The following is a 15,032-nucleotide window of genomic DNA, read 5'->3' on the forward strand; positions in this document are numbered from 1 at the left end:
AATCTAGCTTTTACTAATGTTTCTCAGTGTGAAACACAAACACATTTTCTACTCAGTGTTTTCCATGGCAAAGAGCAACAAAGCATGACGGAGACAAAAGCACCTCTTAATACATGGTACTAATAGAGGTTTTTTTGTCTTTTTTAAGTAAAAATCTAACTATGTTTCTTCCATTAGTACAGCTGAGCTAATAATACTTCACTGCACTGGCTGAAGATTAATTTCTTTAGGCTTGATAACCAGGTTGAAGACCACAAGAGAAGGGAAACTTAATTCCAAGTAGTGGATGCAGACTTTAAACTTTGTGCTAGACTTATAAACTATATGGCACCCCAGCTACACGCAAAACTGGAAACCACCTGCCCTGTCCACAGATGCCAGCTCAGAAAGCAGCAACCTCAATGATGACAAAAGGCATCTGGGACGTGAGGGAGGCACTGGTGCATTACACACCAGGTCAGTTTGCTAAAAATTGCAGTGTACTCTTTCCAATGGCTGTCAGCAGGAAGTTTCTGCCCTGCTTACCTGCAAGCATGTATTATGGACAAGCAGAAAAGCATATAAAATGTGCCTACTGAATTTCAGACTTCATTTGACCTACATAACTTTCAGTGCTACAGCTAACCTACAAACAGACACGGGCCTCCTGTGTTGCTGGTCTAATACCAACTCTCGTCTTCTGATTCAATGGACTAGGCAGTGTAAGGCCAAGACCAGCTCTAAAGAGTCAGGCGAGCAAATTTATTTTTATGCTATGTTGTAAATGCAAAGGAATTCTTTTTTCTTAATGTATTTCTATGGTCTTATCTCTGTAACTGAGAGCAAAATACAGTTCGCAGTTGTAAGATAACAAAACACCACTGAAAAAGAGATTCTCCTGTGAAGAAAATGAAAGTTGGAACATGTCAGATGAGTTGCAGAAAAAAACCTGAAGGTTATTCTTACGAATACTGTGTTTCACAAGTCAAAACATAAATGATAGCTCACATATGGTGTGTCAGAAGACATGTTTGTACTATGCACAAACATGGTGATGGATAGACTGTAGTACAGACTCTTTTGTTCAAAACGTAAGCTGGATTTTGAGCCAAAATTTGAAGAAATATTCTTGTTTTGAAACAACTTAGGGAAAACGGAAGTTTTCAGTAAAAGGCATGGATTTAGATAATTTATGTTTCTGTTGTGGTTTTTTGTCTGTAAATAATAATAATCCTTCAATGAAAAAATATCTAAAGTAGTACAGTTTCCGAAAAATTCCAAGGAACAAGTCCTATAATATCACCATTATTTATAGGGTATTTTAATCCCATAAGGGACCAGCCCCTTTATTTCACTATTATTTTTATGACATAGTTTAAGAAATGTCATACTTTCATAACATCTATTAAAAGAATACTATGGCTGAAAGCCAAATCCACGTGTTAGTAAGTGCTGAAGCAGGACAACAGCCCTGCAACTTCAGAGCTTCAGCTCAGGATTTCTGTTGTGAACAGTGACTTTCTGATTTTCCCACAAGATTTTACTTATATTGCCGTATATCTAAGTGTTATACAAACAATATTTTCATATTTAGAGCATCTCTGGAATATTTGGCATATATTACACCATTTTACAGGGGAGTAAACAGACAAAAGTGAATCCCCAGAGTTTCCACTGATGCTCTACTTCAGACACCTGAAGCTGAATTTTCAGAACATTTGTTAAGCTCACAGTACCACTTCATTGGCTTTGCTGATGATGATCACCCAGCTCTCCTGCTGAACACCCAGCAATCTGGCATATCCACCCCAAGGGACTTAAATATGTTTGGGAAACTCTGATCTAACTTGTCCAGCATCACATCAGTCAGTCAAAGGCTAAACCCCCTCAAGAGGAATCCTCAGGGTCTGTAATCAGGAGACCATTATTTCTCCCTTCCTTTCTTCTCTCTTAGCCATAACATGTTCTACAGCTTCTGCAATTACTCAGAATCACAGAATCGTCTTGGTTGGAAAAGACCTTGAAGATCATTCAGTCCAACCATCAGCCCAGCACTGACAGTTCCCAACTACACCAGATCTCCCAGTGCTGTTGACCTGACTCTTAAACCCCTCCAGGGATGGGGACTCCACCACCTCCCTGGGCAGCCCATTCCAATGCCCAACAACCCCTTCTGGAAAGAAATGCTGCCTAATATCCAGTCTAAACCTTCCCTGGTACAACTTGAGACCATTACCCCTTGTCCTATCGCTTACTACTTGGTTAAAGAGGCTCATCCCCAGCTCTCTGCACCCTCCTTTCAGGGAGTTGTAGAGGGCGATGAGGTCTCCCCTCAGCCTCCTCTTCTCTAGACTAAACCCCCCCAGTTCCCTCAGCCGCTCCCCGTACGACCTGTGCTCCAGACCCTGCACCAGCTCCGTTGCCCTTCTCTGGACACGCTCGAGTCACTCAATGTCCTTTTTGTAGTGAGGGGCCCAAAACTGAACACAGGAATCGAGGTGCGGCGTCACCAGTGCTGAGTACAGGGGTCAGATCCCTTCCCTGTCCCTGCTGGCCACGCTAGTGCTGACACAAGCCAGGATGCCATTGGCCTTCTTGGCCACCTGGGCACACTGCTGGCTCCTGTTCAGACGGCTGTCTATCAACACCCCCAGGTCCCTCTCTGACTGGCAGCTCTCCAGCCACTCCTCCCCAAGCCTGTAGCACTGCTGGGGGTTGTTGTGGCCCAAGGGCAGCCCCTGGCATTTGGCCTTATTGAAGCTCATGCAGTTGGGCTCAGCCCATGGCTCCAGCCTGTCCAGGTCTCTCTGCAGAGCCTCCCTAAATAAAAAACTCATACCAAGGCTGAATGTTTTGCATTACAGAAATTAGACTAAATCTCAGTCTTCCCTCTCCACTAGGTAGACAGCTGTGTTCTGAAAGAGCCAGGATGCAATTATGTAATTAAGGATAACATCTGCACAGGGGAATGGAATTAATGTTGAAAGTGCAATGTTATTTCTTTGCTTTTCCTAACTTCTGACAGCTTGGTTTTTATAACTGTAAAGCTCTTTAAAAAGTCTTAAAGGGTAACTTGACATGTTTGTTTTAAAAAAAATCAACTCAGAAAAAAAAAAAAAAAATCAACTTGAGAAAAACTCAATCAAATAGAACAATTAAACCCAGGGCACAGTCCTCTAGATGCAACTACAAGCTCCAGTAAACTACTGTATTCTAGATCAGCTGCTAGAGGAGAAAAAAATGCATCCTCTTATAGTGCTCCTGAACTGTTTACACCTAACAAACCTGCAAGTGTTTGAGGAGTTCCCTGCTGGTTGCAGACCCTTCCTTTCTCTGCTGTTCCCAGTACCCATCACCCTTCAACCTCCAATACCCCTGCTCTTGCCATGCACCAGACCAGGCTACAGCTCCTTCACGTTGCCCAGGTGGCTGGCAGGACATTCTTGAGCATCCAGAAAAGATTCCCTGCTCCCAGATCTGTTTTCCATGCCTCAATCTCTTTGTGAAGAAGCAACTGAAGGGAAGATCCTATTTGGGTCTTACATCCCTGGAGATGCTGCGTGCAGATTAACCTTAGGACGAGGGTGTCTGACCAGCACAGGCAGCACAGGGGAGCCCTGGTAGGACAGACTGTGCCCAGCACACACAGCCCTGTGCTGCCAGCGTCTAACAGCCCCCACAGAGCACCAGACCCAGCCATGGGATTTTACAGAACAGGAGGAGCTGCAGCAGACTGCCATGGTAACACAGCCTCAGTGATTCCCAGCCACTGCCCTGAAGAATTATAAAAATCTCAGTAAAATAGGGTGGGAGACTATTTTTTAATTTATTTTTATATTTTTTTTAAACAGGGATAGAACCATGCATTTTCAGTAGCCTCATCCTGAGAGACAGCTAAGTTATTTTAGCTGAACTTTCCAGCTGTGCCAAACACATAGCATGGAACACATCAGATCAAAGATGACAGTGTAATGGAATGATAGAGCATTTTCCCTGTTGCTTATAACACGAAACATAAGGTGGTCCTAACTATAAGCACAGCTACCTGCTCCACTTACAACAGTATGCCTGCACAAAATAAAATTTAAAAAGCTGTCTGCAAGCTTTGGTGACAAAACATGAGGGCATCCTAGGGCATCTGAGGACACCCATCAGCAAAGTCTTTTTTAGGGAGCTGAACTGGTTCATGAGTTTGAATACAAACAACAACCCATTAAACAACACATATTTAGGCTAAACTTTTGGCACATTACAACAAAAAAAGTTAAAGGATCACCACAGAAAGAATTATGGCCTAGAATCCCTCATTGCTTTCCGAAGTTATCTTCGAGTGAGTCTCTAGGGAAATTTTTACATTGTTTTTACAGCAAGAGTACACAGAAAATCTGTCTTCTCCTATTTTGGCATCTTTGCTGAAATGAGAAGCCAAATAATTTGTACGTTCACTGAGTGTTCATATAGAATATATACAAATTATTCAGCATCCTTTAGGAGGAGAAAGCAGAAGGGTCAAAATAACAAGATGCTGGGAAGATGCCAGGGAGCTGCTGCCCTATTTTATTTTCTAGATTTGCATTAGTAATAGGTGTTTTACAGAAGAAGGGCTTTTATGTAACATTATTTAATATTCTTAAAAGATGAGAATTTAAATAAACTGTAATCCAAACAGAACATTTACAGTTAATTTTTTTTTTTCTGAATAGTCAAAGTGCTGATTGCCTAGGCCAGGCTCAGTATTTTCCATACTTGTCAGTTGTGGTCAAAGTTCATTTCATGGAAAATGGCCAGAACACAACTGATGGACCAGCTGAGAAAAAACTTCCAAGTAGACCTACCAAAAGCCTTGTGCACCCCACAGCTTGGCCATTTTCCTTCAATTTCATGCCTCTAATTAAATAAATAAATAACAATTAAGATACTGTTACAAGCTTGGTCTTAACTAAGAAGACAAGAAACTCTTCTACAAGAAGAAACATAAATTTGCAACTGTAAGAATACAACTACAACAAAAAAAAGGTGAGGTTTTCCCAGAATCTCTCTTGCTTACTACCTTCACATGGCTTGGTTTGTTTTCACTTCTGTTGTCAGGACAAGTGTTCCCATTAAATAACTGAGAGTGTTGAGGTAGGAGAGAAGCTGAATCTAGAGAGGGAGGAGGTCAGGGATTCACACCCCACACACATAGGAGCATCCTCCTCTCTTGCAGAAAGAAGCTGCTGTCTTCTTGGGAAGAACCAGAAGCACCACACACAGCTGGAACACAGGGGGAAGAGATAAATTTAGGAAGATAAAAGCACACGGGGAGTTTAGTTACCTCAATGTTTATTATAGCAAACTGGAGATATAGGTCAACCCCCTGTCCTGGAGCCCTCAGCGTTTCGAGGCAGAGAAAAAGTTACAAATTGCTCAGACAGCACTAACTATGCAAGTAATCCACGGAGCCCGCCAAGGAACACATGTGTTTCAGGCATAAATTGTCCAATCTATTCCTTTCTGAATTAACATCTGTCATCATGACACCACTCAAAATGACTGAAGACTGGATCATATTAACAACCACACATCTTGGATAAATATTTACTGTTCAGATTTTTTTTTTTTTCCCAGTCTAAAGAAAAATCAGATAGCAAGATTCCTGGAGCTGTGAAAGGGGGATTCTCTTTTCAGCCACTGATAGAAAGCATGTGATTTTATTTACAAAATCAAATCAGTGTTTTTCCCCTCCTCTGTGAGTCTTCACACTGCACATGGGTGAACTCACAGCATCCTGTGGTGTTGCAATGCTTTCTGAAGGGCTCTTCTGGGGGGTTTCGTTATGCTGGAGGTTGCTCACCTCAGAGACTTCGCAAATCCTTCTCCCTTGGGATGCAGAAACAGATCTGGCTCGTTGTGCCCCAGGAAGAGAGAAGTTTGCTGTGACCCTTGCAGACAGCTAGATGAAGCAAATAACTTACTTTCACAAAAAGCTGTCAAGGGTATTGCTGGCTTGCTATCCTGTTGCTCACAGTCAGCAAACGGGTCATGGAGAGTGAGGACAGGCGTTCCCAGAGTCACAGAACAGCATGGCGAGATGGCAACACAAGAGTTGCAGCCCTTTCCTGGGTTCTCCCAGGAAACAGAATTTTCCCAGGTACTGGATTAAATTGGTATTTCAGAAAAAGGTGTCAGCAGTCAGTGCTCACATCTGCAAGTCTGTCATTCAAGTAATATAAGCACAGATTTCTAGAAAATTACATCTGTCCAGGCTGATTGTATCTAGCTTCAGCTCCTAGCAACCACATTCTGCTATTTCTTATCAGCACTGCTTGAAAAGCCAAGAGAGGTCCTGCCAACATCCTCCTGGACATCCTATATAGCAAGAAGCAGTGCTCCCTCCATCAGCAACTTCTCCTTCCAGTCTTTTACTCTCACACTGCTTGAACAGAACTTTACCAAGATAGCCAGGCTTGATTTTAAGACTTCAAGAGCAAATTCATCAAGCCTGTAGGGCAGATGCAGCAAAAATAATTATATTGATATAAATGTGCTGCCTTTTTTGGTCACTTGCCTAGATTCAGATATACTCCTTCCTACTAAATTAAAAGTCTTCTGAGAAAAAATGTTCCCTATAGGTAGATAGAGAGAGGCTACAAGCAAACCTCCCCAAAATCTCATGCATAAGCTAAATAAATTGAACTTAAATCTCTTAGACTAAGAGAGGCTTTGCATACTTCCAATGACTCCTGTAGCTCTTTACTGAAGCGTTAACACAGAACATCTTTATTCCACGAACACTTGCATGAATAGCTGATACCCTCTGGGCAACGTCTCAGTTTCAACGTTGAAGATGTTCTCTGACTCTTCCCGCGTGCTGGATTCACAAAGCACTGCTCCAGTATGGAGGAACATCTGCTGCACACGTGGGCAATGCAACATCCTCAGCAGGCATCAGCTGCACTGCTGGTGAAGCCATGTACGTCTGGATGGAAGAGACACCCACCTGTCTGCATGGGAGGCCAGGTGGAGATGATGCCGTGCGAGCTCAGCACTTCAGTGTTCATTTGGTCTGCAAGGTGCCCTATCATGTACGTATGGGCCAGTGAACATGAATGTCTTGGCCAGCGTGCAACCGCCAGGCAGCAGTGAGGGATAAAAGGGAGGATAGAGCATACTGTGTGTTTATGAGGTGGGGGAAATCTGAGAGTACTGTGGTGCAAGAGGGAGGCATGAGGGAGCAGGATATAAATCCACAGGCAATCAGCCAATTTCATTAGCTCTGCTGTTTATGGAATTATGTGTTTCATTAAGATCAACATCAGATTTGGATGAATTTCTTTACATTGCCTCAGATATTCCAAGCCTACTTTTGATCAATGCAGCTAACCAGTATAACCTGAGTTTACATGGACTATCACCGTGAAATGCACCTACCAGGATTTGCATAATATTTATGTCTGAATATTGCCAGAGCCTGCCAAAGAGGGCAAGTGCAAAATGAGAACCCTCCTGATGCTTTTTCAAGACAGCTGCACTAGCTCTTCAGTTGGCCTTCGCTCATGTTGGCTTTTCAAAAGATGTGGAAAAACTGCAACTCTTTAAATGATCCATCTTTTTTGACTTCGGTTGAGTCATAGATGAAGAAAGAAGGAGCAATCAAATGTCTAGGAAAGGACAGTGACTGTCAGTTGGATGGCAGCAGAAGAGATTACAATTTTAGGAAGAAATTGTCACAGGATATAGCAGGTTAGTGAAGTAATCCCAGAAATTATGTCCTACTACAGCAATGATTCAGTCTCTTCAGGGGGTAAATTCTGCTTGGGTATCTTCGTTTAAGGATGATGTGAAGGAAAAGGAACTAAAGAAGAATAAAAATCTGACTGGAGTTCTCTGATTTTCATATTACAGCTAGGATTACTGAGCCAGTAATGAAGATGATGCTGTCCTGGCAGATACGAGATAAAGGTTCTCTAAGGACTACTGAAGTCTAGCATGAGTAAAGGCTTCTCATCTTTTAATAGGAAGTACAGGACAAGGAAGACTGGAGTTAGGTAAGAGCAGCAAAGCAAGGGCCAAAAAAATAGGACAAAAACCATGCATGGTGTGGGAATGACTGGAAGGGCAGGCACACCAACCATTTTTATTTTGAATTTTAAGGATAAACTCTAAAACTAGGGTAATCAATGATGTTATTCTTAAAAATATGGCTACTTCACAAACTCTTGATACCTGGAATTTTTTCATCCAGAAAATAGTGTACTTATGGCTGTATTTTATCTTCTTCATCTGCCCCAGAAACTTAGGTGAAAGTGGCTACAGACTTATGGATATTGATGACTATCCAATCCAGGTGTACAAGTTTTATTGTCCAGTGTGCATCCATCTGATAATATTAAATGCTATAAAGGCAACAGCATCAGAGCAGCCCCTGTCACCAACTGATGCTTGACAGTGTACTTACAGACACACTAGGTATGTCTGGGTGGGAACAGCTCTCAGCTATGTAGTGACCTGCCTAATCTTATTATGCTGTTGCACGCAGGTATGTATGAAGGGCAAGCTCCAGCCTGCACCTTCCATACCAACAACCTTCCTTTGGGAATCTGGCCAGGAAGTCTCCCCTAAGGCCCACATTGCAAACTGGGTCATTTGTCTACGGAGGTTCCTGTATGGTCCTCATCACAGTACTAGCTGAAAGCTTGTTAAAGTTGTACCTTACAGAACTAAGGTCTTCTCCCTCCTCTGGTCAGCAGGGACAAGACTTTGTACGGCATATTTATATATTTTCCAGCCTCTCTTTAACCATGACTGGAAAAAAAATGACTCACCTTCTCTCATAGGGCACCAGTTCATACTTCTTATGTCTTCTGGAAATGGCTCTGGTCTCCTAAGCCAGTCACAGAGCAGGACTTATTTTTTCATATGCAAGTCTTTCTTGGTTCCCTTGGGCCATTCCCACCAATGCACTGCATTGAGGGAGCAGGTCCTGACCATGGGAGCACAACCCCTCAGGTAGTATGGACTAGCCTTCTGCACAGCCAGAGAGAGATATCTAAACCTAAAATCATCCAAGAATCATCGCAGAAAGACAAACTAAATCCCAGCTACTCTCTGTCAAAGGAATATGGAATATTCTCTACAGAACACATCACACAGACTCTCCCAGCTCTTCTTCTCAGTCAGAGACTTGGTAGGAGCCAGAAGAGTCTGCCTCATCTTTTCACTTTATTACAAGGAATTTTCTCTGCTTCAGGATTTAGTAATGGTTCGGTTGAACTATCCTGATGAGGTGATATTTTCTGCTATCAGTTCCTCCTAAAACCCCCCCATGCTCTGTGAGTGAAAATGGCCTTTTGTACCATGTGCTAGAACCACAGGACAATCACCCCTGAAAAGGCTTTCTTGCCTCGTCCCCAGTGCAAGCCTCATCACGTCCTTTATGCATGTTGGCTGCCTTACTCACCAGCCATGCCTTCCTATATTATACTTCTGAAGGGATTAGTTATAATCTTTATATGGCTATTTAGGTGAAAACTCAAATTTCTGAAAGAAATGAGACAACCCTTAATCTGACTTCCCAATTCAGAAGCGTCTTCTCATTTATGATGGAGCAGCAAGGCCAGCTTCGGTCCCCTTCCACACGAGTCCAGGGAGAGCAGGAAGACACAAGGCAATGCCTACCCAGGCATATCTCTAAGCAGATGGGCTACAGCTCTGTCTCAGCACAGGATCAAGCATCACAAATGTGTAAGCAAGCTTTGCAGTCATAACTCATTAAGACAGCTAGTGGTGGATTTACAACTCCACCAAAACCAGATGAAGTCTTTCTCACAGTGCTTTAAAAACTGAAAAGACCAACTGTATACAAAATACCTTAAAGCAACAAGCTCCTGGGAGAAGGAAAGGGAAAGAAAATATTTGCAGTCCAGAGGAAGAATCTGGAGTGAAACTGCCAGTGGCAGTGGCCACTCCATTTGTCACCAAAGGCAAGTGACAGCATTAAAAAAGCAGGTTCCCCTTTCCCTAGTCCAGACCCAGAGAAACTGCCTGCTCCAGTTCCAAACAAGCTGCAAATACACACATGTGGATGAAGCTTTACTTGGGGTTGGACAGCAAGAACAGATTCACAGCCTCACTATTTCCTTCAAGCCGACAGGAGGAGCATAGTGGCTCCTCAGGTTTTTTTCAGGGATGCAAAACAGCCCACAGGCAATGCTGGTTCAGACTGAGGAATCCACAGCGTACTGTGATGTTCACAGTCTGCCCTAGCAAACACACAGCATGACAAGGCCATTAACTAATGGAAGAAGAGAAGCTCTAAACAAAAGCTCAGCAGACAGTGAGGGCTCTGGCAGCAGTCTGGCCTTGGCTCTAGCACAGTAACACAGTCTGATCAAGGCAGGAAGGTATCATAACATACATTTTAGCAGGACTAGAAGTAACCTGTTGACGTAAAGCAGAAATGTAGCTCCCAAGTAAAAGGTAAAAAAAATTAAAAAAGTCCACTGCTGTTACATCCAAAAGATCTCCACAAGCAGCAGTCACATGCTGTGACAAAGGAGGAGGGGGTATGGTATGCCCACAGCTGGAGTCTCAACATCTGCTGGAGGACAACTGCTTTTCAGATGGCATCGTTGCTGTGTGCAAGTTGTCAGAAGCATGTCCCTGCAAGGGACAGACAACCAAACTTGGCCTCGCTCGCAGGCAGGTGCTCACTCGCTCCTGTGACTTTTGCTATGAGAAGAGCTTCAAGGTGCCGCAGGCACTTACTGCACAAGTGACTCCTCCTGGCAAAGGCTGCAGAGATTCCTGCTGGAAGCATCCACAGGCTCATTACTACATGAGAAGGAAGCTTGTGAGCTGCCAATTTCTAGTGAAACCTTTGCCCTCACTTGGCTGCTTTACCACCATGTGCCAGATGTTCAGGGAAGTGAGCCCTAGCAAGCAAGTGAGCTCCTTCTGATTCACTAATGACAGGCAAAAAAACCACCCTGGAATCAGCCTCATCACTGGGCTTTGATGGCTGGTTTGCATAACTAGCGCTTGTAAATTCCTCTGTTTTGGGAAGCATCTACTCTCCACACAACAGAGAAACCTTCAGCTTTTGACCATTATTTTAATAGAGCAGTACATGGCCAAACCACCTTCCCCCCCCCCAATTCCTTTGGTACTCTGGGTGTTCAGAAGAGCTTCTGTCACTAGAAGACCTGGGGTGATGCAGGACACTACAACAGTGGGAAGCAGGCGAGGTGGGTCACAATATGTATGTGTAATGTTTCTTGGCAAAATGAACAGTACAGGAGAGAGTGTAACTGTTCTGAGTGACGGTCCATGAGTAATCCACCTCTGGGGATGCACTAATAACAGCCGTTTAATCAGAGGGGGGGTGCCTGGGAGTGTCAGCAGGCTCTTGCAGCAACAACTGCAAGTCAGCACTGCCAGAGCAGCCACCACAGATGCACAAACAGTTCACATCTGTGACCCGGCTGCAATAATCACGGCTTCAGGCGGCTGAAGGCTGTGGGACTCCAACCCACTTCCTTTCCACTTGTACAATGACATACTAGGTCAGCATAGTGCAATACTCCCCTCTGCTAACCACGTTACCTTTCTCCATACCACACTCACTTTCCCTCATTTACTTGCAACAAGCGCAATTATTTTCTCCTTCAGTTTATGGTAATGCTTGTCAAATGACTGAAATCAGATTATCAGGGTTTTAGTGGCTCAGGTTTACCCACCTTTCCCCTTCTTAAAGACAGATCTATACTCTCCAGTCATACAGTACTGCCCTAACTTGCTACAAGACTTGCAATTTTGAGTGCTAGCTCACCCAGAACTCTATGATGGAGACTGCCTTTGTTTTTCTGCTGATGTTGAATATCGTCACAGCCAAACCTATTCTTTTTCTAGATTAATCTTTTCTCTCAAGTTTTTATTTGCTTCCAGGTATTTCTGGTTTAATGAAATAAAAAGCAGACAAGCTTTTACTTTTTCTTTGGTCTACATTCTACTGTTCCTCTTTCTGGATATAGTGCCGCCCAGGGCACTGAGGCATCACACAGATCTCCGGAAGGCTGTTGCACCCGACATATCAAATCTTCTGCCTCACCGTTCTGTTGCTGCTTCTGCATCACACTGATTCTTCTTCCTTGTAATAATCCTAAAAATCCTCCTCTCCACAAAGCACTTATCCCTTCCTTAGTATGCAAGTGCTGCCAAAAGACTAACATAACACAGAGCAAATCCCTCTCAGCTGCAGGGAGAATAAGCTTATCTGACCACTGACTCCAGCAATAAACAGCCATTCGCCTTTCATTTACTCTTTCTCAGAAAAACTCCCTTTGATTTCACTTATTCAAGAGATGATTAAGTACGGATCCTAGTACCTAGCCCACAACCTCTCATCAAGCAGGTGCAAGCAGCTCCATGTTTGGTGTCTGAAGGAATTCAGAAAGTCTTATACCCCCCCTGTGACACTAGCCTGGACATATGCAGCTGCCATCAACATTCAAAGCAAAGGAATCATCAAAGGGCAGAGTTTGGCCCATTTTTTTGAGGAATGTGTCCACTTCCACAGCAGTCATGTTCTTTAGCAGGATACTTCCATTTCCCTTATCTCTATCCTGAGGTCAGACTCCTGACTAACTACTGGTTTGCAGTGTGGATGAGGTATGACAGAGGGACAGGCCTAACGTCAGCTAAGGAATAACCAACAGTGGCATAAAGAGCTCCTAAGTCAAGCAAATGCATCTATATGAATCCAGGAAAAGAAAAAACTCCCTTTTCTCTGGAAAATCAGCTGAGAGAGAAACAGAAACTCTCCAAAGACAGTACTGGGCAGGCATTTGTCATTTTGAACCTACCACATGCTGATAAAAATACTAACACTCACTACCAGAACAAACAGACGCCTACGTCTTATTCCCATAGCACTTTTAGTTCTCCACCGGGTCATTTCTTCTAGCTAAGAGACAGCACTTTTTGCATTGGTTTCCACTAGAAAAAGCAGCTGTGCTAGCCATCTGCTTGTAGCTAAAGCCAGTGACAGCAAGATCTCAGCCTCAAATAGAGAGAGATCAGACCAGAGAGGACAAGACAGATGTTTTCCAGTCACCTGGACTGTCTCCTAAAGTATTCAATGAACTGGCTCAGCAGCCTCAAAAAACAGCAGTGATTCCCTTTCAGAATTTGTCTAGAACAGGTAGGGTGTCAAAGGACTGAAAAATTCATTATTGATAAGCACTGAAAAAAATAGCAAAGACCGAGTAGAGACACAGGTGGATTTGTCAAGAGCAATTCATTATTAGGGAAAAAAAAAATTCTTTATACAGGAAGAAAATTATCATAGGGGATAAGCAAGACATGAACTAGAATTCAGTAAGGCTTCTGACGTACGTCCTTCACAAACATGCCAAAAAATGTTATTAATGATACTACTGTGATACAAGTTGAGAAGTGGCCAAAAACTATCCAGGAGGAGTTCTAGTGGGCTCACTGTAGAAATGGAAGGATGTTATTACTTTGGAGTCTGCCTAGGAACTAATTTTGTTTTGTGTTTTCATTATCAACCTGGATGATGGAGTAAAAAGTATGTTTACTAAATTGCAGAGGACATGAATCTGGAAAAAAATGGCAGGTATGCTGGAAAGCTCTGCCAAAAAAAAAAACTGGCAAACTGGAGAAGTGCTCTGGAAGAAAGAATCGGTAGGGACAAGTGCATGATGCTGCTCGCTGGCAGGAAGAGCCAACAGCACAAACACAAAGGTGCAGAGCTGGGGAAGTCATTGCTCTTCAGCTCTTCCTGAGACCTGGAGTCTCAAAGAACTGGACCCTCATCTTCAGTCCCATGCCACTGTGGAAAAGGCAGTCAAAAGAGCAGATGTAAAAAGAACGAGAACCGCAAGGCTAGTGAAGCAGCTGTTTGCTCCTTTCTATTTGCTGTACTTCGTACATTTTTGGGCACTGCTCTTTAAGAAAAAGATGAATCAACTGCAGGCATTCAAAAGAGCAACAGGAATTAAGAGATCTGGAAAACATCACCTACAAGAACTGAAAAAACCGAAGTGTTTATTCCAAAGAAATGAAGGATAAGGAGCCAACCGCAAGAGCATTGAAGTAACATGCAATGCAAGAAGCTCAAGTTCTTTCTGCTCTCTGCCAAGCTGGGCACTGAAGCACTCAGTTAAGATTACTGCAATTGCTCTCCCAAGTCTTTTAGCAAGTTTTAACAAACTATTTGCTGCATCCTTCCAAGAGCAGGGGATACCACATTAGTGATGACTGCATGACTATAAGCATCAGGTGGAAATTCAATTTGTTTTGAAGTAGACCAACCCATCCTTTGAACTTCATGCTAAACACTAAGAGTCCCTAAAACTGTGTTCAGGTTGCAGGGCACTGATGCTGCCAGGGCTTTCCCTTGCCCAAAATGAAGAAAACAAGCATGCCATAAACCAAAGAAAATAACTTTTGACTCAGTTATTCATGTTATGAAAGCCCACTTGTGCTTGCCCAGAGGCTCAACAGGTAACTTCATCTGTCTGGTACTAGGAAAATACTTGGAAGGTGGTGCCAGTGTGAAACAAGAGCAAAGTATGAGCCCTTAAGGCCACCTGTGTAACAACCCTATAAAACTATATTCCCAGACTATTTCATTCTGTATATGGTGAGCTGACAATCTCCTCTTTGTGTCTCTAAACACGCAATATAACATCCCATCCTCTCAACATTAATCCATTTGTCTGGTTATTTGTTGAAAAATTGTTAGGAACATTTGAAAACAGATTTGTAAAACAAGAACCATACCCAAATAAAGGGCATTTATTCTGGATTTCATGACAACAGATAAAGACAAACCATTCACTGAAAGAGAAGTCAATGATTACAACCTGATTCCATTTAGGATTGGGGGAATTACAGAGAACATTCCTGACTAGTAACAGATCCATGGTACTTCAGAAAGGCACTGATTGGGACAAAATATTTACATGGGGAAAGCAGTAGATTCACCATTTCAGTGTTTTCAAATTAGACTCGATACTGTCCTTCTGGGTGACACTTTAGCCAAACACAAA

At 43.0% G+C, this 15,032-nt stretch overlaps 1 protein-coding gene across 11 annotated transcripts in view; it reads right to left on the reverse strand.

The window, feature by feature from the left end:
* Positions 1-15,032, reverse strand: part of ST3GAL3 (ST3 beta-galactoside alpha-2,3-sialyltransferase 3) — a 200,384-nt gene that overhangs the window by 32,436 nt on the left and 152,916 nt on the right. The gene's annotated exons all lie outside the window — the stretch shown is intronic.

This window comes from Athene cunicularia (genome assembly GCF_003259725.1).
Source record: "Athene cunicularia isolate RWA chromosome 8 unlocalized genomic scaffold, athCun1 chr8_part1, whole genome shotgun sequence".
Taxonomy (NCBI): Eukaryota; Metazoa; Chordata; class Aves; order Strigiformes; family Strigidae; genus Athene; species Athene cunicularia.